Here is a 25,487-nt window from a genome sequence, read left to right on the forward strand (position 1 = left end):
AAATGGATGGGAGACCTCCAAGGAATACCAGTGTTGTGATGCAGAGGCAGGCAATGGCAAACCCCCTCTGAATGTCTCTTGCCTTGAAAACCCTGCAGGGTCACTATAAGTCAGCCATGACTTGATGGCACCTTCCACCACCACCAATTAGATCTTGTCTTCCCCACTTTTGACTTAAATGCAGCAGACACAACGAATCCACAAATGTAGCTTCCCTATCACATCTGGTCCTAGTTTTAAAGCTTCCTAGCAGGACCTCTTGTTGTTGTTTTTTAACTTCCTTGTACAATGCTTGGGTAATAAGACATTTTGGAATTAATAAACTATTGTGTAAATAAATCTTAGCAGCCTTGTTATATCAGGAATATTAGCAGGCATCAAAGTACTGCTTACATGTTGGAGATTTTTGGGGCCCTTCTCCAGCAACTGTCCACCGTACCCCAGTTTAAAATCCCCCCCCCAAGTCAGTAGGCCCTCCAGATAAGATGCAAGGAGCTGACACAAGAAGGAAATGTCACCTCTTTCTATTTGTATCTATAAGTCGTTTAACTAGCACATTTTAATCCCACCTTTCTTCCAAAAAGTTCAGGACGCCATACCTCATTCTCCCCTCTTCTACTTTATCTTCACAAAAATAACCCTGTGAGGTAGGTTAGGCTAAGAAAGAATGACTGACAGAAAACCACACACCAAGTTTCCATGGCAGAGTGAGGATTCGAACCTGGCTCTCCCAGATCCTAGTGCAGCACTCTAAACATCACATCATACTGGCTGAAACCCTAGCCACATACAAAGAAGGTGAGCCACTTTAGAGGTCCCTCCCACTCATGTACAGGAAGGCGGGACTGGATCCCATCTGCAGCAAACTGAGAAATCTGAAACATATTCAGAAATCCAGACAAACAGGAGTGTTTCTTACATCCTATTGCCACATCTGAAAACAGAAAGAATTCCTATAACCAGACAATACAGAAAATCCGGATCTGGCTAACATGTACCAAATGTATTTGATGAAAACCAAACAGTGAGTCACAGTGCCAAACAGTGTTTGATGATGGCTATCCAAAAATGGATCCTCTGGATGTGCCTAGACCTTAAACGTTAGACAAGACAAAAGCAAATCCTTTTGAATGGTACAAAGGAACACCAACATGAGAATTAAAGGACTCTTCTATGTGGAGCTGAGACAGTTGAAACAAATCCCAAATTTAAAACAGGCTGCAAAGTAAAGAGAAAAGCCATGAGGAAAAGTAGGAGGAAAATAGTAATAAACAAGATGCACACCGATGGAAAGTTTGCAGCACAATCCTAAACAGAATCATACCTTTCTACATTGAAGTCAGTGGGATTAGTAGGGTGGAACTGGGCTTCATATTGTGCTATAAGTGTCTGGTTTGACACATTATCAATCCATATATCTGTCTCTCAACATTGCCCCCTGTGGATACTTAAATCCAGAGACTGGGGCCATGGACAGACAAGAAAGATCTTTTGACAAACCTGAGAAAAGGCCCAGATTTGTAGAAAAATCTAGTCTAAAAAGGGGGGAGGGGTTAGCGCCCCAATAATGTTAAAAGCAGTCTCTATAACTTTAAGAAATGAATGTCCTCAGTGGCAATTGCTAGGGAACCACAATAGTATTGCCGGCCTTCAAGCCTTGGTTTCTGTCAGTAAAAAGCAAGGGGAGTGGCAGGGCTGCCTTGGTCTTTGAGGGAGGATTCGTTGGGGCAAGGCCTGGCATCAGCCTCAGGTGACTTGCATGACTCACCCAGACTTGGTTGCTTGCAACTGTTCAAATTCAACCAACCTATGAAAGCCAGTGTGGTGTACTGGTTTCAGACTAGCATGTGGGAGACCCAGCTCTGAATCCCTACTTTGCTGCAGAAGCTCACTGGGTGATCTTGGGCCAGTCACACACACTCAACTAACCCTTATCACAGGTTTGCTGTGAGGCGGAAACTGAGGAGAAGAGATTACTTAACTTATGGCCCACAGAAAAATGTCCTTTAAGTACACAGCAAATAATCAATATAATGATTACAGCAGCAAAAGTAGTAATTGCCAGACAATGGAAAAGTAAGAAAATTCCCACAATTATCCAATGGAAACATAAACTCTGGGATTTTTTTACTTTTAGAAAAATTTTCGATTTATAACACTACACAACAAAATGAAAGTGAATTTTACAACCCTCTAGATAAATGGAACCCAATTTTGGATAAAATTTCAATTGATAAGTTCGACTGGGAATCTATATCTAACACCAAATATCAATTAATGTTATATGGATAACAATATTTTCTTTCTATACTAGAGACAAGATCAAGATTATTGAAAAATATGATATATGTTGGTAATGTTTTAAACTTCTATTCTACTAGGAATATCGACCTTTGAACTTCACAAAGAAGCACAATACCGTTACCTTTCTTTCTCTTCGCAGTTTCACCTTTTTTGCAAGCTATGTTAATGTTAAAGTTTTATTGTAATTGTAACAAGTTTATTTCAATGTTTTTCAATAAACTTCTTTGGAAAAAAAACTGAGGAGAAGAGGATGATGTAAGCTGCTTTGGGTCCCTCCACTGGGAAGAAAGGTGGGGGGTATTAATGAAATAAATAAATAATAAATATAGCTGAACTATGGTTGCCAGGTCCCATCTTCTTCCCAGTGGGGGGATTTGGGGGGGGGGTCCAGGAGGGGCCATCCCCAATGCAATGGCATCATACAGAGTGATGTCATTACGTCAGGGATGCAGTGCCGCACGCTTACACCCCCCGCTTTACCCCAACCATTTAAAGGGAACCTTCCCTTTAAATGGTTGGGGGAAAGGCGGGCACCATGCTCACCTGTCCTGGAAGCAGTGAATTCATGGTTTGCAGGGCAGGTGTTCATGGCCTCCACTTGAAAAGAGCAGGTGCCTGTACCACAAATCTGCAGGGCAGGTGCGCGCAGTGCCGGGGCCACAGACAACTGTTGAGGGCGGGGCTTCCCCCACTGGCCAGCTGGCTGCCATCTAGGGTGAGCCCCAAAAATCAGGGGGTTCCCCGCTCCCACCTGGGGACTGGCATCCCTAAGCTGAACATGGGGGGGCAGATAAAAGGTAGAGAGAAGGAAGCAGTGAAAGGTGAGGATATGGAAGCTGCCAGGAGGAGAGAAAGAGGAAAGTGTGGGGAGGGGGACATAGGGTAATAGTGAAGTGCCCCTTGCAAGTCTTGTACAACTGGGCTTGGCCTGGCAGCTGACACTGCATGACTTGGCCAGACTTTTCCCAGTGGGGAAGGAGGTAAACTGAAGATTTATTTATTTTTAAAATTTATTTAAAACATTAAAAAAGGGGGGATGGAGCTAGTTTGGCTGGTGGGTAGAAACATGAAAAAGAGGCAGGGAAACAGACGAGGATATAGGGGCTTTGGGAAAACTGGAAATAGTGGAGGAGAGAAAATGCAATGCTCCCTGTTAGGCCTTGACAGTCCCTTGCTTGTAAGATATGAATGCTCGGGAGAGGTAGACGAGAATTTCAGCACTGCCTAATCACTCTTTCTGTTTGCGGACAGAAGGCAGTTGTGTTGTTTTGCACCACCGCCAAACTTTTTTCCACTTCAGGACACTGTGTACATCCGGCCCCTATGCAACCTAGCCTTGAAGGCTGTGCAGAAATGCAAACCTGTATGCATATTACATCTTTTCTCAGGGTGCGTGAACCTCAACGGCTATCTTGCTTGCTTGTGATCTAAGATATTTTCCATTACTTCAGCACATCCAGTAATGTTGATCTTTCCTTGTTTGACAAACAAAGCGCTCTTTCTTCAACTGTTGTATTTCCCAGTCCAGATGTAACTTGAATTCTCAGGCAGCTTCCACATGCAAGTTTTTTGGCGCTTCCACATGTCATTATTACCAAATTACCATCCGCCAGGCTAGTCATGTTTGCTCTACTCTTTATCATCCCGAAGTATTTTTAGAACCTTACAGTTCCAAGATACAGGCAATTATGCTTGCAAGCTTAAATGCACTTTCATTCGTGATCTCTTAACATCTAGTATTAGGTATACCATTTCAGGTAGCTATTGAAGTTGTGGCTTAGGGATCATAGAAACCGTTCTGTTCGAATGCCCGTGGTATAAAGAGGCAAGAGGGAAAAAAATGATCAAACCACTTATGTGCCAGTGAAATGAGCTTCCCCCCAGATGTTTTCGTTACTAAAATTTTAATGGATTCTTTTGTTAGCTAAATTCCTAGTTCAAGTTGCTTGGGCAGATTGTGACAAGAGTCTTCTCTAATATGATATAACCTGCCCTCTCTGGCTTGAATTCTTACTTTCTTTCTCTTATTCCTAGTTGGGATTGATTGATACTAGTCAAGACCTTTAGGTCAGAGAAGCAGAGAAAGAAAAGAAAGGAACAATTATTACTGAATTTCAGTGTTCTCCCGCACTTTCCAGTAATCTTTCCCAAACCTGGTTTAGTATGATCTTTTGGGAAGGATCACAGTCAAAACATGTTTGGGGGATGAGGACAAGAAGGTGCACCTTTTACAGGTCCTGCTAGGGTTGCCAAGCCTGGGTTGGAAAATACCTGGAGACTTTGGGGGTGGAGCCAGGAGAGGGCATGGTTTGGGGAGGGGCGAGGCCTCAGCATAGTACAATGCTATAGAGTCCACCCTTCAAAGCAGCCATTTTCTCCAGGGGAGCTGATCTCTGTCGGCTGGGGATCAGTGGTAAAAGCAGGAGATCTCCAAGCCCCACCTGGAGGCTGGCAACCCTAGGTCCTGCCCACACTGCCCACACTGGCATTAGCCCCCTTCCCCTTCCTAGCTCCTCTGAATTCCCAGCTACAGTTTTTATTTTCTTTTTAAAATGCGTATCTACCCCTTTTCATTGCCGAGATATGCCTCTCCCCTTATAATTCCACAATGAAAGGGGACTTAGTGTTGTTTTTTAATGAAAACTGGTAATTCAGAGGACCTAGTAGATAGAGCATTACACCATTATGTTGCTATAGCTATGTGTCAATTGTCAGTTGTTTAGAACAAGCCATCTGGTGGCAGGAGAACAGTAGCCAGAGAAGGGCCTGAGGCAAAGTAAGTGCAGGGGAAAATGCTGCGTCTCTGCCCTGTTGCCTCTGCACATACATGGAGAGCCATTGCCCTATGGAAGCAGCCCTTCTGTGGGGTACAAAGTAAGTGCAGGGGAAAACGCTGTGTCTCTGCCCTATGGAAGCAGCCCTTCTGTGGGGTGTGTCTGTTGCATTCAGAGATGCTAATAACAACGCAAGAATTACTTTGCCAGACCAGACCCCATAGGTCAGCATTCTACTTCCAACCGTACTCAGCCTTTAGATCACTGGGGCCAACCAATGGGCAGCCCCCACCCCATGTGAAACGGTTGGGAGTCATTGCCAGAAGCCAGTTGCCTGAGCTTCTAACAGAAGAGAGACGAGTGGGCCGGCATGTGAGTGGCTGATGCTATGAGTGGGTGGCCCAAGCCCTGGATGGGAGGGATATGAGTAGCGGTGGTGGGAGCCTATTCTTTTTCTTCTCCTCCCCCTCCATTGGGGGGTGGGATAGAGCTGTGGGCATCAACATGACACGTGGCCCCCACAATCTAGGGGCCAGGGCAGTTTCCCCTGTTGCCCACTGGCTAAGACCACCCCTGCTTGTGAGGAAGGTTTGGCTGAGAGATCGTGATGGGCCCAGGGTCACCCAGTGAGCAGAACAGCAAAGTGAGGCCAAGTGGGGATCCCTATGTGGTTGTCCCAAGTCTTGGTCCAACCCTCTAACCACGATTCCAGCTCTCTACATCTGAAGTATGTATCACAATCAGGTAACAGCTTGAGATGAGCCTCTGGCAAAGATCCTGGAAAGTCTGCTTCAAGAATAAGGACTCCAGTGGGCATTTCAGCTGACAGCTTGGAAGGGTCCATAATGAACGAGTGAAGTGTTAAGATTTGCTGGACATTATTATTCAGTGCGAAGGGCTTCGAACACCAACCGAGTAATAGAACGTTGAGTGTGGAAATTCAGCTGCCTTGTGAGGTAGGCTGGTGTTGCCACTGGAATTCTTGCTTATGCGGCTTCCGGGGTAACGTTTTGATCTATATATAGACCTATTAATCATAAAGCAGAGATTGAAACCAGCCCGACTGCAATAAAAGTCTTTGAGCAGAGTCATTTCCCAGTCCTCAGGAGTGCGGCTTGCAGGGAGCTGATGGCTGGCCACAGGAAACTTTCTGATGTGTCAGGTTTGCAGTTCCCAGGTCCTGCAAGAATCTTAACTGCTAACATCTGTACAGAGGGGAAGGCATTAGAACAGCAGCTCCCCTTTCATTTAATATTCTACCTTTGGCTACGGAGTTTATACCGGCATCTTGCTAAGCCTCCGCTGTGGCCTCTTTCACATCCTTCCAGAATAAGGGCTCCTGAGCGCAGGAGGGGCTGGGAATAACCCCAGGTTAAAAGTCCAGGGAATTCCTAAATGCTTGGTCTAGACACTCTGGGGTTTCTCCTCCGGCCCGACAGCACTGTCGAGATTTGTGGCTAGCAGCATCTGGCAGTCTCGCCTTCCAGTTGCCTGGGAAGGGTGGGAAGCATGGGAAGCGATATCATGCACCTTTCTTTGCCACTCCCCAGAGAAATAAAAAAAACACAAACCATTCCCTTGATTATTTTATACCGCACATCTCTGCCAAAGGCGCTGTCTGCCACACCGTTGTAATATATGCCCCTTTAGCTCCACGGCAGCATCCAGCAGTCCTTTGTCAAGCTGAATGGAACAGTGGGTGGCACTCCATATCCTAAAGCGTTTCTTAGCTGGTATAGGACTGGGGCAGGGCAGCAAATAAACGCTCTGGACATTTCATATTTTCTGAATGGACAAATGTACCTTAAGATGCAGGGAGACAGGGTGACGCAGCCTCCACCTGATGCAACTTCCCAGTCCTATCCCAGCCACCTTGAATTTAAAAAATAAAAATAAATATGTGGGAAATTCTAGTCCTGCATCTCCCACACTGTGACTCCTTTGCCTTGCAGGATCAAAGCCTGGGCACATGGAACAGCATGAGCAAACTGCAGACAGCAAATGCATGTGCTGTGGTGTTCCCATGAGTACATTTCCTATCCCTGCAGGTGAAGCTCCAGATGGATATATCCAAAAGATTGGAAGGATAGAGAGTTTAGGTGGAATGGAAGAGCATCTTTTTGTTTTTTATTTGCCACCTTTTAATGAGCAGCACATAGCCACTGGACCTACATGTTGCAGTTTCCAGGAACACTTCTAGATTTTTGTGGGTTCTCAGGCACCACAGTATCAGTGGGTCTCCAACAGTGTCATGCTAAACAGAGCGTCATCCTTCTAAGTCAAACCTAGGTGGTGTCTGCTCCTCCTCCTCCATCTTGCCAGCCTCCAGGTAGGTGCATTGTATGCTATTATAATATCCTAAAACAGGTATATATATTCATTACATGCAATAAACAATGATAACCAGTTCATTCAGTATAATAACTATGAGTCAATTTACATCATTTTTAAAAGTCAAACCCGAATGGGAGTTTCTAGAATTATACGCCCGCTTCTCCATGCTTGGAAGTCTTCTAAAGGGGGAAAGCTTTCTTTTGTAGTTACATTGATGTCTGTTGCTGGTCCTATGAAAGGCACATTAAGCAGCTGAAGTTCATAGACGAAGTGCTCCTGTCTTTCTTAAGGCTGCCTACTCTTCTGACACTGCAGCTCGGGTTGCTACAGCCTCCAGGTAAGACCTGGAGATCTACCAAAATTATCATTTATCTCCAGATTACAGACATCAGTCCTCCTGGAGAAAATTGGCTGCTTTGGAGGGTGTGGCATCATACCTGGCTGAAGTCCCTCCCTTCCCCAAACCCCACCCTCCCCAGGCTCCGCTCTCAGGTCTCTAGGAGTTCCCCAGCCTGGAACTGAAAAGCCAGCCACTGCTGCTTGTTGTCCCACCCTTGTGGGGATATTAAGTAGTTTGAAGTCCAGGTACTGCAGGTTCCTATTCAGAATTTTCGGAGCTGTGTTTCAGTTTGGGACTTTCTGATATTTCCCACTAACCTCCCAAGCAAAGAATGACTGGTTAAACAAGCATGACTCCTGATATTTGCTGTTCCTCATAACAGCGCTTTTGGGGAGAGGAGTCTGTCCTTAACAAAAAGAAACTGTTGGTTCAATGTAAACACACATGGTACTTCTATTTTTTTTTTTTGTAAAAGGTGGACTGACCACCAGTGTTCCCTCTAAGCTGAGTTAGTGTGAGCTAGCTCACAGTTTTTTAGCCTCCGGCTCACCCATTTTTGTCTCAGCTCAGGAAGGAGGGCTCCAGAGCAAACTACTTGACGCAGGAGCCAAATCGCTCACTCACAACTTTCATGCCACTAGCTCACAAAATAGAATTTTTGCTCACAAGACTGCACAGCTTAGAGAGAGCATTGCTGACCCCCCCCCCCCTAAAGTGTGGTAAGAGAGGTAAGGCAGATTTCCCAGTCAGAACTCAGTCATCTGACCAGAACAAATGTGTGGTGAAGATGAGAAAAACTTCAGCTGTGCAGAATACCAAAGAACCAAGTTTTGATTTGCATGTGTGCTTGCAAGTCCCACCCCCCCCGGGTCTGTAGTGTAGCAGTGTGGTATCGGTTTTCTTCCCATTATTGTCCCGGTAATAATGATTCCCACTTTTGTTTTAAAATGCTCCAGATTCTGTACCATTCTTGGCCCCACTACTAAAATACTAATAAAGGCTTTCCAGTGTAAGTGTAAGTTATGTTTCCCGGTCCCTCCCTTTTCCTTCTTGGGCAGCCCAGTCCTCATGGCTGCTGTGGTGATGGTGGTCAGCTGCCAACATAGCAGTGGTGCTGATCTGACCACTATGGACATTCTACAGGGGGGGGGAAAGGCACAGGCCTCACAGCTAGCACACTGGAGCCCATAGCCTTGGTAACACCCACCGATCAGGCAGTGGCACCTGATCATATTCTTGTGAGTGGCACACGCAGGCATAACCTAACACTTCCTGCCCATCCAGCCACTGCCCCTCGACATTACCCCCCCCCCCCATGGAGGGCAGGAAGAGGAGACCCACTAACCATACAACCCTAACAGAAGTACAGGGCCTGCACGTCTGCCCTCCACAGCTCCCAGAAGAAGGGTGCCCCTGTGGTACACTGGATGCCCACTCCTAATAAATAATTTAAAATAACAAAATAGATAAATAAAATGGGACGTAGGTGATGGCTCTAGCATCCCTTCCAGATACACCACTTCTGGGAACATGGAGTTTCTGGTGATTCCTAGAGCTACAAAAGGGCATCCAGTGAGGCTGATGGGCATTCCTAGGGCATCTAATGAAGGTGACAGGCAGTAGATTCAGGATGGTCAAAAGGAAATACGACTTTACAGAGAGAGTGATTAAAATGTGGAATAGGCTGCCAGAGGATGTAGTGATAGCCATAGGAATAAACAGTTTTAAAAGGGGATTAGATAGATTCATGGAGGATAGGTCTGTCAATGGCTACTAACCATGGTGACTGAAGGGCCCCACTGGTGGACCTCCTGATGGCACCTGGTATTTTTGGCCACTGTGTGACGGAGTGTTGGACTGGATGGGCCATTGGCCTAATCCAACATTGGCTTCTCTTATGTTCTTAAGGGAATCTCCACATTCAGAGGCACTAAATCTCTGGATCCCAGAGCTAGGAGGCAACATCAGGAGAAGACCTGGGCCTCTATGCCCTGTTGTTGGCCGTCCAGAAGAACTGGTTGGCCACTCTGTGGGACAAGAGGCTGGACTAGATGGACCATTGGTCCTATTCAGCAGGGCTCTTCTTGTGTTCTCTTATGTTCTTACTTTGTCACTTCCAGGTTGTACCTGGAAATTATGTAGCGATTTTGTCAATGTCACCCCCGTTTCCCCAGCCTCGGCACTTGGGAGGCGGAGGGGGTGGGGAGCAAGTCTCATCTACTGAATGACAAACAAGACAGGGACAGAATTGTAGATCACTCCAGACTACTGAGCAGCAGCAGTGAAACAGTAATGAGGTATCTGTTGGATGTTACAAGTTAGAACACTTCTGTTTAGTATTTACTGGGTTAATACTGTGTAGTGAATCACATGTTTGTTTGTGACCTATCTGTTAGAGAGCTAGAAAGCCCGCCAGATTGAGATATAGTTTGTTGTCCTGTGGGGAATGAAGTGGCTACTATTTAGCATTTTATGACCCTTTGTCCGAGAGCAAGAAGAAGCTCCAGTCTCCATTACTGTTCGTCAACCGTCTAGCTATGAGGATGTAGAAATAAAGCTCTTTGTTATTTTTCATCCCGTATACCCTTACCCATATTAGGTTGTAGTAAACTTTTTATATTTTAAACTACCATGGACTCAGACTCATTTACACTCTGCTAACTCTGCTGAATTAATTTAAGAAATTAAACACAAAACTCCAATAGTATCCAGTACAGGTCCTTTGCAAACTTCTCCAGGAAGCAACATGGGGATGGGGTGAGCCTCTACATCCCTGCATGTCTCTGAGCCTTGCCAGACAGATGGCTGCCTGAGTTGGGATGCTGCAGGAGCTGGGCTGGAGCCAGTGAGAAGGCAGCCCCATGGCAGCATGACAGGATCCACACTGGTCATCCTGTACCTCACTGGGAATGTCATCCTCCCATGCCACCCACTCTGTGCTCACAAGACTCCACAGCTTAGAGGGAGCATTGGTGCCAGTGTGTATGGGTGGGAGTATTTGACCTTTTCCATTGCATGAGCACCTATGGGTTATGCCATGGTTTTTGATGGTGTAATTTTACGTTAGTTCTTGGGGGTTTTCCCAATATGGCTTGGGTTAAAGAGCCGACCAACTGCTGCCATGCCCACTGCTTTCCCACCTACTGGTGCAGAGGATTATGCTGGCAGTGCTCTGGAGTTCCACAGTGTTGCCATGCCAGCAGTCAAATGTGATGCAGCAGCAGGGCACTATGCCACTGTATCTCTGAGACACATCAGTGGGTGGTCAGCTCCCTGAGTGCTCCCCACAGGTTGTGCTGTAAACTCCAAGTTCTGTTTCAGATTCTGCTGACTGCATTATCCACCCGTCATGGGGCTTTGATCATATTGTTGCCTTTCTTGCAGCTCATTCCAAGGCTGCCCACTGTCTTTTGTATCCAGCCTGGAGTCTGGTCCTCCTGAATGACCTGCCTCATTCTTATTCTTATCTCTTGCTCTCTTTCATCTCTGGAGTCTGTGCTCTTCCCACACACTCATTCTCAGATTGCTCGTTCCATCTCTCAACTCTCTCCTTTTGCGTTGGCTTCTCCATATGCTTAGAATGCTCTTTTTGTTCATATCTGGCATTCTTCCTCCTTAAAACAAACTTTCTTTTTAAAAAAAGAACAACACTTTTCTCTTTCAACCTTTTCTCTTTAAGAGTCTAAGGCTGTGGTCACAGGGCAAGCTTATCCTGATTTGTTCCCACTATAGATTTGATCAGGAATATTTTTTCCCCGGGTTGGGATGACCACACATCCCTCCCTGAACCGCAATTGCATCACACGATGAGGTGCTGGGCACCGTTCAGATAGCCGCGCTGCCACTTGGGCAGCATGGCTTGTTTTTTTTAAAAAATGGTTTTGCACATGCACATATACACATGGCTGAATCACCACTCCCACTGGGACTCACCATACTCCCTTGTTCTTGCAGGTTTCCCTCCCCCAACAGCAAACCAAATTAACCGGCAACGTACAACTGAGCACTGGAGTCTATATGTGCACTTGAATGTTTATACATTGAATTTATTCAGCGCAGGATTGCTCATGCGCACAACGATGGAAGCTTGTTAAAAAAACAATTGCTAATTGCGATCATTGCCAGAGATGGCTGTCCAGATCAGCGAAATCGCTTGTGAGAAGGATGTTCAGATGAGCTAATTGCGATCATTGCGAGAGATGGCTGTCCAGATCAGCGAAATCGCAGATTTGGAGCAAAAATATCCGGAAAGTACTTGATTTTCTGGGTGCACGAAAACTCGCTAGGGAACTGGGAAGATTGCACGAGTGAGCCCACTTTGGTGCGGGAGAGAGATGCAGATGTCTGATCAGCAATTTTAAATGCGAGAGGGAACAGCGGTGAAACCCAATCAAAATGACCGTGTGACCATGGGCTAACTTCTTTCTCTGTCTTTGACTTATCTTAGGGGTGTGATAAGGAAATAGTTCATCTTTTGTTAACATGTGGCTGATTCTATTTTTATGCCATGCGAGTGCACAATTATTCCACAATTGTGTTATTCTCGTTCTCCTGATTTCTCTCAGTTCCTTAACATTCATGTTCCTTCGCTGCCTTGACTATGACTGCAGTCAGATGTCACAAACAAACCTGGTTGGGGGGGGGGCTTGTGCTGTTCCTCGCCTTTTCTTAGGGTTGCCAACGTCCAGGTGGCAGCTGGAGATCTCCCGCTATTACAGTTGAACTCCAGATGACCAAGATCAGTTCCTCTGGAGAAAATGGCTGCTTTGGAAGGTAGAATCTATGGCATCATACCCTGTGGCAACCCTACCTTTCCTCCTTTCCTTGCCCATGGAGGGGAGGCCTTAAGTACATGTTATGTTTTCCCCTGGTCCTTCCTGGGTCCACATGATCAAAGCTGTGTTGAGAGTTCTGTACTGAAAATGTCATTCCCATATGCAGTGGGACCTGATTTGGATTGGAACTATGGTGCACAGGGAGACAGTGCTTATGCTTTTCCCTAGGGTTGCTAGTTTTAAGTTGGGAAATTCCTGGAGTCTGGGGGTAGTGCTTGGGGAGGGTGGGTAGCTACCAGCTACCATAGAGTTTGGGGTGAATGTTAGACCATTGCCCAAGACAATGGTGGTGCTGATTGCTGGCTCATTTCCTCCCCGCATCTAGCTGAGCGGTGGTGGGTAGAGCCAGTGTGGGGCAGTGTTCCCTCTAAGCTGAGTTAGTGTGAGCTAGCTCACACTAACTCAGCTTAGAGGGAACATTGGTGTGGGGTGTGTGGGAGGTCTCACACGGAAGCAGGTGACCCAGTCTCCTTCTTGGGAATTAAGTCACTTCCCAACTCAGATACATGTCTGATTGTATGGCCCTGGAGAGGGATTGCATGAGCCCCCAAATAAGCCAGGTTTAATTGCGACATAGTTTAGGCCCTGAGATTGAAGATTTCCTGGACAAAAGGAAGAAGGAGCAATACTGGTTGTGGGAGAAAATAAATTAGAGCGAGAAATGTGTCTTGCATTTAATTGCTTATGAAATGGCGGTCTTTTTTCCTATCTTTTTTTCTCAGGGAGGATCAATGTGGTATAATGGGTAGACTGTCATACGAGGACTTGAGAGATCAAAATCCTGGACAGCCATGAATGTCAGTCTTTCATAGGCTTATGTGAAGGTAAAATGGGAAAGGCCAGAACCCTGTTTGCTACCCTCAGCTCAGGCAGCCACCTGTCCTGGAGAAAAATGTCCCTTCAATGCACGATTTCCAACTCTGGGTTGGAAAATACCTGGAATTTTTTTTTGGGGGGGGGTGGAGCCTGAGAAGGGTGGGGGCAGGAGGGAGGGATTTCAATAGAGTATAGTTCCATAGAGTCCACCTCCTAAAGCAGCCATTTTCTCCACGTGAACTGATCCACCAATTTTGGAAGTCAGCTGTAATCCCAAGAGATCTCCAGCCACCATCTGGAGGTTGGCAGCCCTACTTCAATATGTGGAAATGGGTTGCTGAAGCTTTTCATGGTATGGAACTAAATAACATCACCTGGAAAATAACACCCCATTACATTTTGCTTCAAGCCATTCAGCAAACCCCACCATGAACTCCTCAGACAAACGGGAATTAATTTTTTTTAAAGAAAATTTGCAAATCACTCTTCCAGAGATCTTCTCACAAAGTAAATTCTTTCCTTTCCTTTTGTACTCTTAGAAGCTCATTGATTCACAAATCTTGAACAGCAGAAGACACTTATTTCTTATTTTTTAGATGCAAGGGCTAAAAGGACTAAGACAAATTCTGCAATTGCTACAGTGATTTTAGGACCCTTATCACTGAGCAAAAGAGCCAGGGTCTCCGGAAAGTGAAAACAATACAATAAAATCATAGGAACTATAATAACATTTTCAGTATTAAAACAGGTTGTCAAATAGTTTTCAAAAGCAGCCCACATAAAGTGCATCACAGTGATTTAACCTGTATGAATCACTGTGATCACATTGTGCATTTCGAAGAATGACCGTATGTGATAGATAGAGCTGTGCTTGAAATTTGAGGGGTGGATAACTCTCAGCAAACAAAAAAGTTACATTTGGAAGCCACTTGGAATTTATGTATAACGAAACTGGCTCATGTGATAATATATTTTTCAGCACTCTTCTAGGACAGAGGCAAAGCCGTGGAAATGGCTTTAGATGGTGCCGGAAATAGGCAGCTTCCAGAAATGCGGGGGGAGGGGGGGGATGTGGCAAGAAAATAAAGTGTGGAAGAAAGACTACACAGCAATCTGATGGGTTTTATTGTTTTTCCCTCTCCACCCATAATTTATGCTGGAATAAAATGTTGTTAGTCTGTAAATTGCTACAAGAATCCAGTTTATTTTGCCTCAAGACGCTAACATTGCTGCCCCTCTGGAAACCTACAGCAAATCTGGAGATTCATCCATACATATATACTCTTTCCTGTTGCTAAGCAACCAAAGGGGAAGAGATGTCCAGGCCTACAGGCCTGAGTAGACTTGGCCACCAACCCAGCTGCAATTAGCTTCTGTGGCTGGAAAGCAGGGTTGATAACCTCAAGCTGGGGGCTGGAGTTCTCCAGGAATTACATCTTATCTCCAGGCTACAGGGATCAGGTCCCTTGGAGGAAATGGCAGTTTGGGAGGCTGGACACTACTGCCTCATATCCTTGCTGACCTCCCTTGTCCCCCAATGCGCAGGGATTTTCCAAGCAGAGTTGGTAACCTTACTAGCAGGAATTTCCCTTAGGGTTTAAAACTGCCTATACCATTTCCCCCCTTTCCTTGGCTGTCTGGCAGCAGCAACTTTTGTGGCCAGCCAAAGCTCCCATCATGCCTAGAAGCCACTAATGGGGCCCTTCTCCGTGCGACACTCTCCATTCCTGACGTTTCACAGGCCTATAACTGGCTGATAATAGGCACTGACTTATGGGAATGAATAACAGATGTGGTGTAAAACCCTTGGAATTCGACTGCTTATGTGGTGCTATTCACTTTACCACCTGTGATATAACATTCTCCCATGCAATTATAACTACTGCCACTTAGAACTGCAACTACTGCTGTCGATGGGTTGAAGTGAAGGGTGTCAGTTTTTTTAAATTAAGGGGGGGGAATGTGAACATGCTTGCTCTTGCATACCATCCCACCACAAGTGGTAATAGTGCCCATATTATTAATCCTGCCAAAGGGGATTGTGTATTAAGAGGCTGAGGCACCAAATGTCACCCTCCCCTCAGGACTCCAAATCCCTGTCAACACACCAAGGGAACAACGTACATAAAAATTATGCAAGCATTTGATGCATAAAATACTCTCGTGATTGGCTTCTCATTTGGCAGGCCTCCAAAAACAAGATTTCAAACTTCTGCTTCGACTTGTACTCTCTGGCTGCATGGGTACATGATCTTTGCGGGACTGGAAAATTGTGACGATTACCTCCTGAAATTCTGCAGGCTGAAACAGGAGCATCTTGGAGCCTGAACCTCTGCTACTTCACTCAGAAGTAAGTCCTTCTTCCTCCAACGAGGCTTGCTTCAGAGTAAGTGTGCACAGCAGTGCAAGTACACAATCCATATTAGGGGGTTACCATTCCCCTGGTGGGGATCCCCCGCTTTCATGGGCTTCTGCCCGCTGATGGCCAGCTGGTTGTTGGGAGGAAATTTCCCCCACCTCCCAAACAATGATGTTATGTGCAAGCTACTGACTTCACCCGGAAGTGATGTAGGCGTGTTGGTGACATGGGGGGGGGGGATTAATACTCTGGTTTATGGGCAAAACTCGATGGTTTGAGGGCAATTTTACCATAGAGTTTTGCCTAAAAACCAGAGCATCACCCCCAATGTCACCAGCCCACATAACTTCTAGGTGACGTATGCACATCGTGTGATGTCCTCACCCACTCCTGGAATGCCCCTCCCAATCCCCCTGCTGGTGGGACGATCAGACCTGGCAACCCTAATCCACACAAACCTTTTGTTAGGAGCAACCAAATTCTACAACATACAGAGCAAGCTTTCGAGTTCACCAGAACTCTTCTTCAGGCAGGATGTTACAATAAATAGATAAATAATTTTTATTTTTATAAAAAGGTATAAAGAGATTTTTGGAACAGGAGAATGCCTCAAGACATTTATGCAAAAAGTCCTGTTAAGGCCTGCTTTGTGTGTTAGATGCAGAGCCATTCCATTAGGAAAGTCATGATCTGTATCAAGCTCTTCACTGTGACTAGGGATGCCAGCCTCCAGGTGGAACCTGGGGATCCCCAAATTGCCGTTCATCTCCCTGGAGAAAATGGATGCTTTGGAGGGTGGGCTCTGTGGCATTGTATCCCACTGAGGTCTCTGTCTTCGCAAGGCTCCATCCTCAAATCTCCAGGTTTCCCAAACTTACCTTCCTATCCTCCACCAGTGGCCAGGAAGGACCTCGCAATCCTTGCTGTGATCACTCTGCTCTGTGAAATGTTCAGGGCTGGAGTTACAGGATCCATTGGCTGCATCTTGACACCAGGAAAAGCATCTCTGGTTGTTTTAGATCTATTAAAGACATGGAGTCCCCGTCAGTAAGGAAAATAGCAACCTCAATGTGAGCCTGGGGATATTTTCAGTGGATTCCCAAGTCTTTGATCTCTCTTGTTAGTGAGAATGCTTCCTTTTGAAAAGGCTTCGGCTTCCTGTGAAGCTGCTAACGGGGGTCTGTCAGTGACTCAGCTGCAGGAAGATGCCATCATTATTGTGTCAGCCATGCTTCTTTCAGTCCACTTGACTGCACATGCCTGCAGGCTGTGTGTTCTGAAGCAAGGGACATTCCAATGTGTGCTATGCTCAAGGAGCGGCAGGATGTAAAGACAGATGTGATTAACAAACAGTTCCACTGGATTAAAATGGGATTAGCCCTACAAAAAGTAGGGGCTGCAATTCTGATCCCCTCTGGGCTAATTCCCAGTGTTCCTGTTGGCAGAGTAATTAACACAGCAACGGTGCACAACCTGATTAAAGAGTAGATAAAAGTTTATATAGGAACTAATATACTTGATAGGAAAGAGGAGAGACAGAGATAGGTTCCTAAGTACATCTCTAGCTGAGGGGGGGAGACTGAATGAAGGAGGAAATTGCCCTAAGAGTAGCAATCTGGAAACAGACAAGGAATGACACATAACAGGAGAGAGAAGATGCTGACCTCACTACCCTATCTATTTATCTTCTTGCTGCCTCCTTCAGGGTCTTCTTCTCTTCTTTGTACACCAGACATTGCCTTTTCCAACAGTCCCTCCTACCTGCTCTACCCCCAACTCTTTTCATGGGAGCCCCTCCTATCTGCAGTGGGAGAAAATTGGAACCTCCATGATCAGACGCAGTATACCAGACTACTGGATCCTGGGAACAAACAGCAGGTGAAGGAGTGTTGTGCTCACACCTACTCATAAGTTTCCCTGAACCATTTAACTGGCCATGATTGGAAATGGAATACTGGGTTTTGATAGGAATAAGGGGACTGAGTACTAAGCTATATATGCCCCCCACCAGAAATTTCACCTTCAATTAATTTCCTCTCAAACATTCATTTCTTAGACAAGTTCATTCTCATTTTGCCTCCAAAACATCCAACCCTCACCCAGATTCTTTCCCAAATTCATTTCCAACCCAGATGCTCCCACTCAAGCCAATTTGTCTTCAGTTTGCTTGCAAATTCATTTCCTATTTGAATTTTCTCAAAGACTGATTTCCCACAGCCTCTGCTCTGCGCTTGCTCCTCTCTTTGCCCCGATGGTACATGTCAATTTCCCACTCGAAGTCACATGGCCACATTTTGACCCACAGCTTTGGCCGATTTCCCCCGCGGTTTCGTGATCCTGTTTTTTGAGGATTACGAAACCGTGGGCAAAATCGGGCAAAGCCACGGGTCAAAATGCTGCAGCACGGCTTCGAGTTGGAAATTGACATGTTCCATCGGGGCAAAGAGAGGAGCGAGCGCAGAGCAGCGGCTATGGGAAATCGGTCAAAATTTCCCACCTAGTTCCCCCAAACAAATTTCTCCTATGTTTATACTGTGTTTTCATTTCTCAACCAGATCTTTCACTGCTCCCAGTTTTTGTTCTCTGCCTTCCCTAGCTGCCAACCTCCAGGTGGGGCCTGGAGATCCACCAGAATTAAAACTGGTCTCCAGGTTATTGTTGTGGGGCTACCTGCCAACACCTCCTTGGAAGAGGAGGGGATGGAAGAAGCTGGCTCCAGCCCTTGGATGCTGCAGGAAGACCCACCAGATAAGGTGGAGACTCCACCAAGTGCACACAGGGAGTCTCAGGCTGAAGTCAGCGTGCCACGCCTTGGTCGTGCAGCCTGGGATCTGACTCAGAGGCCCTGCAGCCGCCAGCTGCACCCCTGTGGTTGCCAGTGCCCTTGGAATGCCAGAGAAGGCGGGCCCAGAGGGAGGCACAGGAGGGGCACTGTCGTGTGTGGCTGGCAGCCCAGCATGATCAACCTGTGCCTGTGAGTTGGAGTCATTGCAGGATCTGGGCTGACAGCCCTTTAGGCTGTTCAGCCATTAAGGACTTGCACCTGTCCTTGGATGACTCAGCAGGTTGATGAGTCGCACCTGGCCCTGAATTACTCCTGATAAAAGCAGCCAGAAAAGGGAATGCCAGTGTGGAAGCAACTTATGTACAGACTTTGTGTGGTTTTGGACTGTGACCTGGCTTGTGCCTTTTGGATTTGTCCTTCTGGTTTGGTGCTTGGACTTCTGAATAGCTGTGTTTTGACCCTGGACTGCATTTGAACTATGCTTGTTGCCTAGGGTTGCCAGGTCTGGGTTGGGAAATACCTGGAGACTTTAGGTGTGGGTCCAGGAGGGAGTGGGGTTTGGTGAGGGGAGGGGCCTCAGCATGGTACAATGCCATAGAGTCCACCCTTCACAGCAGCCATTTTCTCCAGGGTAACTGACCTTTGTCAGCTGGAGGTCAATTGCAAAAGTGGGAGATCCCCAGGCCCCACCTGGAGGCTCGCAACCAGAGGTCATTTTGTAAAAAAAGAGGTGCAGGGGCTCATTAGCACAACTCATTAGCATAACTTATTTGCATATGTCAGAAGGCAACACCCACCAGTCAGGCTCTACATTGACTGTTTTGGATTGCTATCTATTGGGGGGAGGGATGTACAGATCTGTCCTTGCAGAGGAGGGAGAGCTTGTACCTGAATAAAACCTGGTCTTAAAAGGTGCCATTGGACTGCTTTGGACTGGGGGTCTGCAACTTACCTGGCTGCTTCTTGCTCTGACTGAGGGCTGCTGGGAGCAGGGGGTAGGGCTTGTTGCATGTGCCTGCCCCCTGGGCTCTTTACTGCTGGAGCTCCACTCCTGTGCGCTCCTGCAGGAAATGACCCCTGCTGGCAACCCTACTGTTGTCTCTTGCCCCAGGTGCCTCAACCTGGACAGTTACTGTAATCAGTTTCCCTGGTGAAAATGGCTGTTTTGGAAGGTGGGCTCTGTGACATTATATCCCACTGTGGTCCCTTCTCTCCCAAACTCTGCCCTTCCCAGGCTCCCCCCCCCCCCCAAATATCCAGGGGTTTCCCAACCTGGATTTGGCAACCCTAAGAAAACACCCCCCCTCCAGTTGCCATTTGACCTGACCATAACCAGGCAGACCTGTCATGTAGCCCAAGCATGAAAACAGGCAACCCCTTGGGGGGAAAGTGTTTTGGGAGGCAGATGCAGAATCAGGGGACCTGACACTATTGGTTGGGATACTCAAGGGCCAATGTTCATTAATTTTACATCTAGTCACTATGTGCAGCAGCCAAGAGTACATCACATTCCATATCCTTTTCACAGCATGGGCTCTTAATAGTGTACAGAAGAGGGAGCCTTCTCTCTCTGGATGGCTGGAGAAACAAAGAGGGTGAGGATGGGCCCAGCAAGCCTTTAAGGCCCCCGATGTAAGGTTGTCAGACTATATGGGGGTGGGGACAGCATGTGGTAATCATATGGTAAACCATAGAGTTTCTGATGATTCCTAGAGCTAGCCTACATCACACTGGGGGCCTTCTAAAAAGAAATTTCTCATGCTGCCACTGGGAGCAGCGGTGGGCAAGGATGGCTACTGGCAGGAAGACTCCCACCATAGCTGGAGGCTTGGTAGCCCTGCATTGATGCTGGCACAACGCTGTGCTGGCATTAGGGTGCCAGGTCGGACCTGGCAGTGAGGGATGAGGGTTGAACTTACCAGAAGTGGAGAGGAATGTTGGGGGGGGGGGGAAGCGTGATGTGCCTACATGACCCGGAAGTGATGTAGGCATGTCAGGAGTTGATGCTCTGGTTTTGGGGCAAAACTTCTGCCATAGAGTTTTCCCCAAAAGCCAGAGTGTCTCCCCTGATGTCACCGACGTGCCTCCATCACTTCCAGGTTATGTAGGCAGATTGCATTTATTTCTGGCTTTTTGCCTGTTTTTTGGGGGGGAGTAATTGGGCGGAGTCCAGAGAGCCTGAAACTGGGGGACCCACACCCACACTGGGGGGGCGGACGTCTAGTATCCCTAGCCGCCATACCTTATTGAGTGGTGGGATGGAGCAGCATATTTCCATTTTTCGCATGGTATAAAACATGGTATGAAATGCCAGACTGTAAGGGCACTCTATGAAGCTAATGGGCAGTAGACTCAGGAAAGAGAAAAGAAAGTCCTTCTTCAGACAACACATAATAAACTTGTAGAACTCACTACTACAGGAAGTATCAATAGCTAGTAGCATAGGGGACTTTAAACAGGCATTTTAAAAGGTTTTAGCAAATTTATTATGGTTGGGCCTATCAGTGCCAATTAGCCACAACGGTTAAACAGGATTACCAGGTTCAGGGAAACAGACACATCTATACTGATATGCTGGCACTGGCACAAGGCATAATCACAATGGCAAAAACCCCTCAAACGCCCCCCATGGACACATGTGAATTGTTCTGTTATTTTTGCTCCTTAAGGTAGAGGTTTGGTATGCTATGTATATGGCATCTCTGGAGAATTGGGAGAAGAGATTTAAAAACAAAATGATTTTTCATGCTCAGCTGAGAAGAGTTTTTCTTTGTTTATGCACACACATACACACATGCTCACAAGAGTTTCTCTTTTTCTCTACAACAAGAAGGTCTTTGAGGCCAGTAATATGGCCCTTGGGCATGTTAAGTCAGGCCACATGAAACACAAAATAGGCCAACAGCATTCAAAGAATTTTGTTTACACTCTCTTCTTTCACCAGCTCATGTCCAGACTGCTTGCAAGCAACAAAGTAACACCATGCACAAAACATTCACTGAATATTAATTATTAGGATATACCGGTCCAATATTATATAGCATATGAGATTTCAAATAATATCAAGTTTCACAAACAATTACTCAAAGACAGAAGATTTTCACGAGGAAAGAACCATAATCCTAAATGGTCACACTTATTCCAAAGTTTGCAAAAACAGTCAAAATTTTCAGGAATTACTCCCAGTATACAAACACGGACAGTGCAGTCCAATTCTAACACTTCAATAGATAATGGAGCCGTAGTCAGCGACAATTACTAAATGAAAAATGTTCGTTCTACTGAGTCATGTTTCCCAGTAACATCGGATATAAACCAAACGGAATATAAACCAAACCCTGTCTGGTTTTCTCTTCTTCCACCAGCTCATGTCCAGACTGCTGGCAAACTCTGCTTATAATGCTTAAGATCAGCAGCTCTCTCTCTGGTTTTCTGCCAGTTCTTGAAATCCTAACAATTTACGCTAAGAGTAACTGGAGTCAGTGGCTTATTTGAAGGGTGTAACACTGCTTAGTTGGCCCAGTAAGTTTTACCATGATTAGAGCAAGGATGAAGGACAAGGAAGAACCCAAGGGGGGGAGAGAGATGGGCATTTCTCTGAGGAGCTGAAGGCCATGAAAAGGAAAGATCGCTGTGGTGTGTATCCTCACTCCACTTTTCCTAGGCTAAATTAGTTTGGCATATTTATATATTGTTTCAAGTGCCTGTGAGTTGAACATACAAAGCTGATGATCCAGCCCTGTACTGACTACTCTATATCAATCAATTCTTCATCCAAGGAGTACTTGGTGGGGTCTCGCCTTCATTTTATCCTGACAACAATTATCCAAGGGATGTTAGGCTGAAAAAAAGTGACTGTCCCAGCAAGTTTCATGGCAAAGTGGGGATTTGGACCTGAATTAAGGCTGCCGATGCTGGCTTGAGAAATTCCTGGAGATTTGGGGACAGTGCTTGGGAAGCGTTTAGCTTGGGGAGTTGAGGGAGTGCAGCAGAAATATGATGCATAGTTGCCCTCTGGCTGCCATTTCCTCCAGGGAAACTGATCCCTGTAGTCTGGAGATCAGTTGTAATTCCAGGGGCTCTCCAGCCCCACCTGGATGTTGGTAACCCTGGTTTCCCCAGTCCTAGCCTAACACTTTAACCTTTACACTGCATGAGTAGCAGCAGTTCTAGATCTTAGGCTGAGGTCTTGTTCATTCTAGATACCCGAGATCCTTTAGCAAATTGAACCAAGGCTTTCTGCATGCAACACATGTGATCCTCATCCAGGAATTGAACCTAGGACCTCTCACATTCAAAGGCCCTAGACCAGGGTCCCTAACCTTTTCAAGTCTGTGGGCGCCTTTGAATTCTGACACAAAGGGGTGGGCACAGACACAAAATGGCTGCCACAAGAGCTGCAGCCAAACACAAAATGGCCACGACAGGAAGATCTTCCACACTGAATGTGCATACCTTGAAAGCAGTTCTATTGTTTCCAGGTACGTGTGTGTACTTTTACAACCTTGGAGGAGTCGTTTGTTATTTGTTGGTATTATGGAGACAGGGATTCTCAAAGTATGATGTGGGGGCACTTCCTATTTGAGAACCCTAAATCTTCATATCCAGTATAAATGCTAGGAGTGTGAAACAACGCACACCTATCTTGAAGCAACAGGACAATCCAAGAGTAGGTTTCAAATGAAGTGGAAGCAGAACAGTTGTTGGGGAAGGCCAGACATCCATAAATGGGCCAACCAGAAATTTAATTCTGGAAATGGAGGAAGAGAGAACAATATTGTAAGTTACCCTAAGTGCCAACTGTGGAGAAAAGTAGAGTATATACATATAAACAAACAAACCACCAGCAGGGAAACAGTCCACTATATCCTGCCACAAGACTAGGGTTTTTAAAAAAGGTACTAACAAAATGTAGAGTCAGAAGATACTAACTGGACATTACACACTACCACATCACCACATGGACTTGCAGCTGTACTGTAACTGATTGTCACACCTCTCCCCTCTCCCTCCCCTCCAATGGGAGTCTGAGCTGCGGGGGCAGGAGGTGGGGCTTGAGCTCCAGTCCCCCTGTGGCTCAGGCTGTCATTTCAGTGCTCCAAAGTGAGCTGCCATGAGGATGGAGCTGCAGGTCCAATTTACCCCCCCCCAAAAAAAAAGAATTCTGGCTATGGGGCTGGACCTGGGATTCCCCTGGAATTGCAGCTCATCTCAGGCCTACAGAGAGGAGTTCCTCTGGAGAAAATGGATGCTTTGGAGGGTGGACTCTATGGAGTTGTACCCCTCTGAGGTCCCTGTCTTCCCCAGGCTCTATCCCCATATCTCCAGGAGTTCCCCAACCTGGAGCTGGCAAGTCTACCCTCCCCCCCTCTGCCAGTGGCCAGGAGGGACCTGGCAGCCCTAAGTGGATGGGAGGAGTTGATATAAACACACACACAGCCACCACTCCCCTTCAGTAAAACTTCCTCCCCAGGCATCAGGTACAAAAGAGGGGGAAACAAGAAAGCCAGCACATCCTGTATTTGTGAATCCTTGGGAAGGGCAGCCTGCAAAAATACATTTCAGTGAATCCACAGAGTCAAGAGTAGTACTTTGTAAATCTCGTAAACCGTGTTAGGATTGCTTTGTATTTTGAGATACTGGGAATATTGGTTGATGCTATTTTAGTACTATCCCTTAAATTTTGCCTTTGTTCTGGTTTATCTGTGTTATGCCAATAAAGGTTTTCTGTTTCTTCTGTTTCTGTTTCTGAATCCATAGAGAGCAGCAACTGTAGTAGTCCACAGATGTATGCTAATTTTTTAGTGTTTTGAAGGAGAAGAAGAAGAAGAGGAGATTGGATTTATACCCCGCCCTTCACTACCCAAAGGTGTTTCAGAGTGGCTTACAAACTCCTTTCCCTTCCCCTCCTCACAACAGACACCCTGTGAGGTAGGTGGGGCTGAGAGAGAGAGCTCTTTCGAGAACTGCTCTTTTTCAAGAACAGCTCTTATCAGAACTACGGCTTGCCCAAGGTCATCCAGCCAGGTGCAAGCGGAGGAGTGGGGAATCAAACCCGGTGCTCCCAGATTAGAGTCCGCGCACTTAACCACTACACCAAACTTTAGTGAGAGAAAAGCCAGAGCAACCCTCAGAGGTGCATGACAAATCCACTTCCCAACATTATTGAACACTGTACGGAAATGGTCGAAGTTCACTGTCAGATCAGAGAATCTAAACTGTACTCAAAGTGATCTTCCGCATCCTGTGACACCCACTGGCTTCATTGAACCAGCATCCTAGTAGGCTCTTGCAAACTGCATGTGTGCAATTAAATCAGCAATACACAACAAGGCAGGTTGGAGAAGATCAAGCAGGGAGTCCTTCCCTGTGACAAATCCACTTCCCAACGTTATCGAACACTGTACGGAAATGGTCAAAGTTCACTGTCAGATCAGAGAATCGAAACTGTATTCAAACTCTCAGAACTAACATAAGAAACATCAGACCTGGTGATCAGTGATCTTCCGCATCCTGTGACACCCACTGGCTTCATTGAACCAGCATCCTAGTAGGCTCTTGCAAACTGCATGTGTGCAATTAAATCAGCAATACACAACAAGGCAGGTTGGAGAAGATCAAGCAGGGAGTCCTTCCCTGCTGGTAGGTTCCAGAATTACAATTCTGCTAGCCCCCAGTGATCCCAGTTATGCATGCCTGGCTTTCCTTAGGTCGGACATTTATTGATGTAGAATTCTGACATGAATGTGCCCTTAGTATTTGGGTTGTAACATTAATTCTGTTTTCTGGAGGGGTTCACGGCACAGTGAACCTTCTCATACAGTTTGCCAGTGCTGTATTATCTGTCTTTGATCTCTCCAACTCTGGCAGAGGGTTCTCATTGTGTCATAAGAAATGCAAACCTTTTCAAAGAAGCTAGTGGGTAGGTTTTACAGCCTTG

This window comes from Gekko japonicus, unplaced genomic scaffold, assembly GCF_001447785.1.
Source record: "Gekko japonicus isolate JY-2015 unplaced genomic scaffold, Gekko_japonicus_V1.1 scaffold1487, whole genome shotgun sequence".
NCBI lineage: Eukaryota > Metazoa > Chordata > Lepidosauria > Squamata > Gekkonidae > Gekko > Gekko japonicus.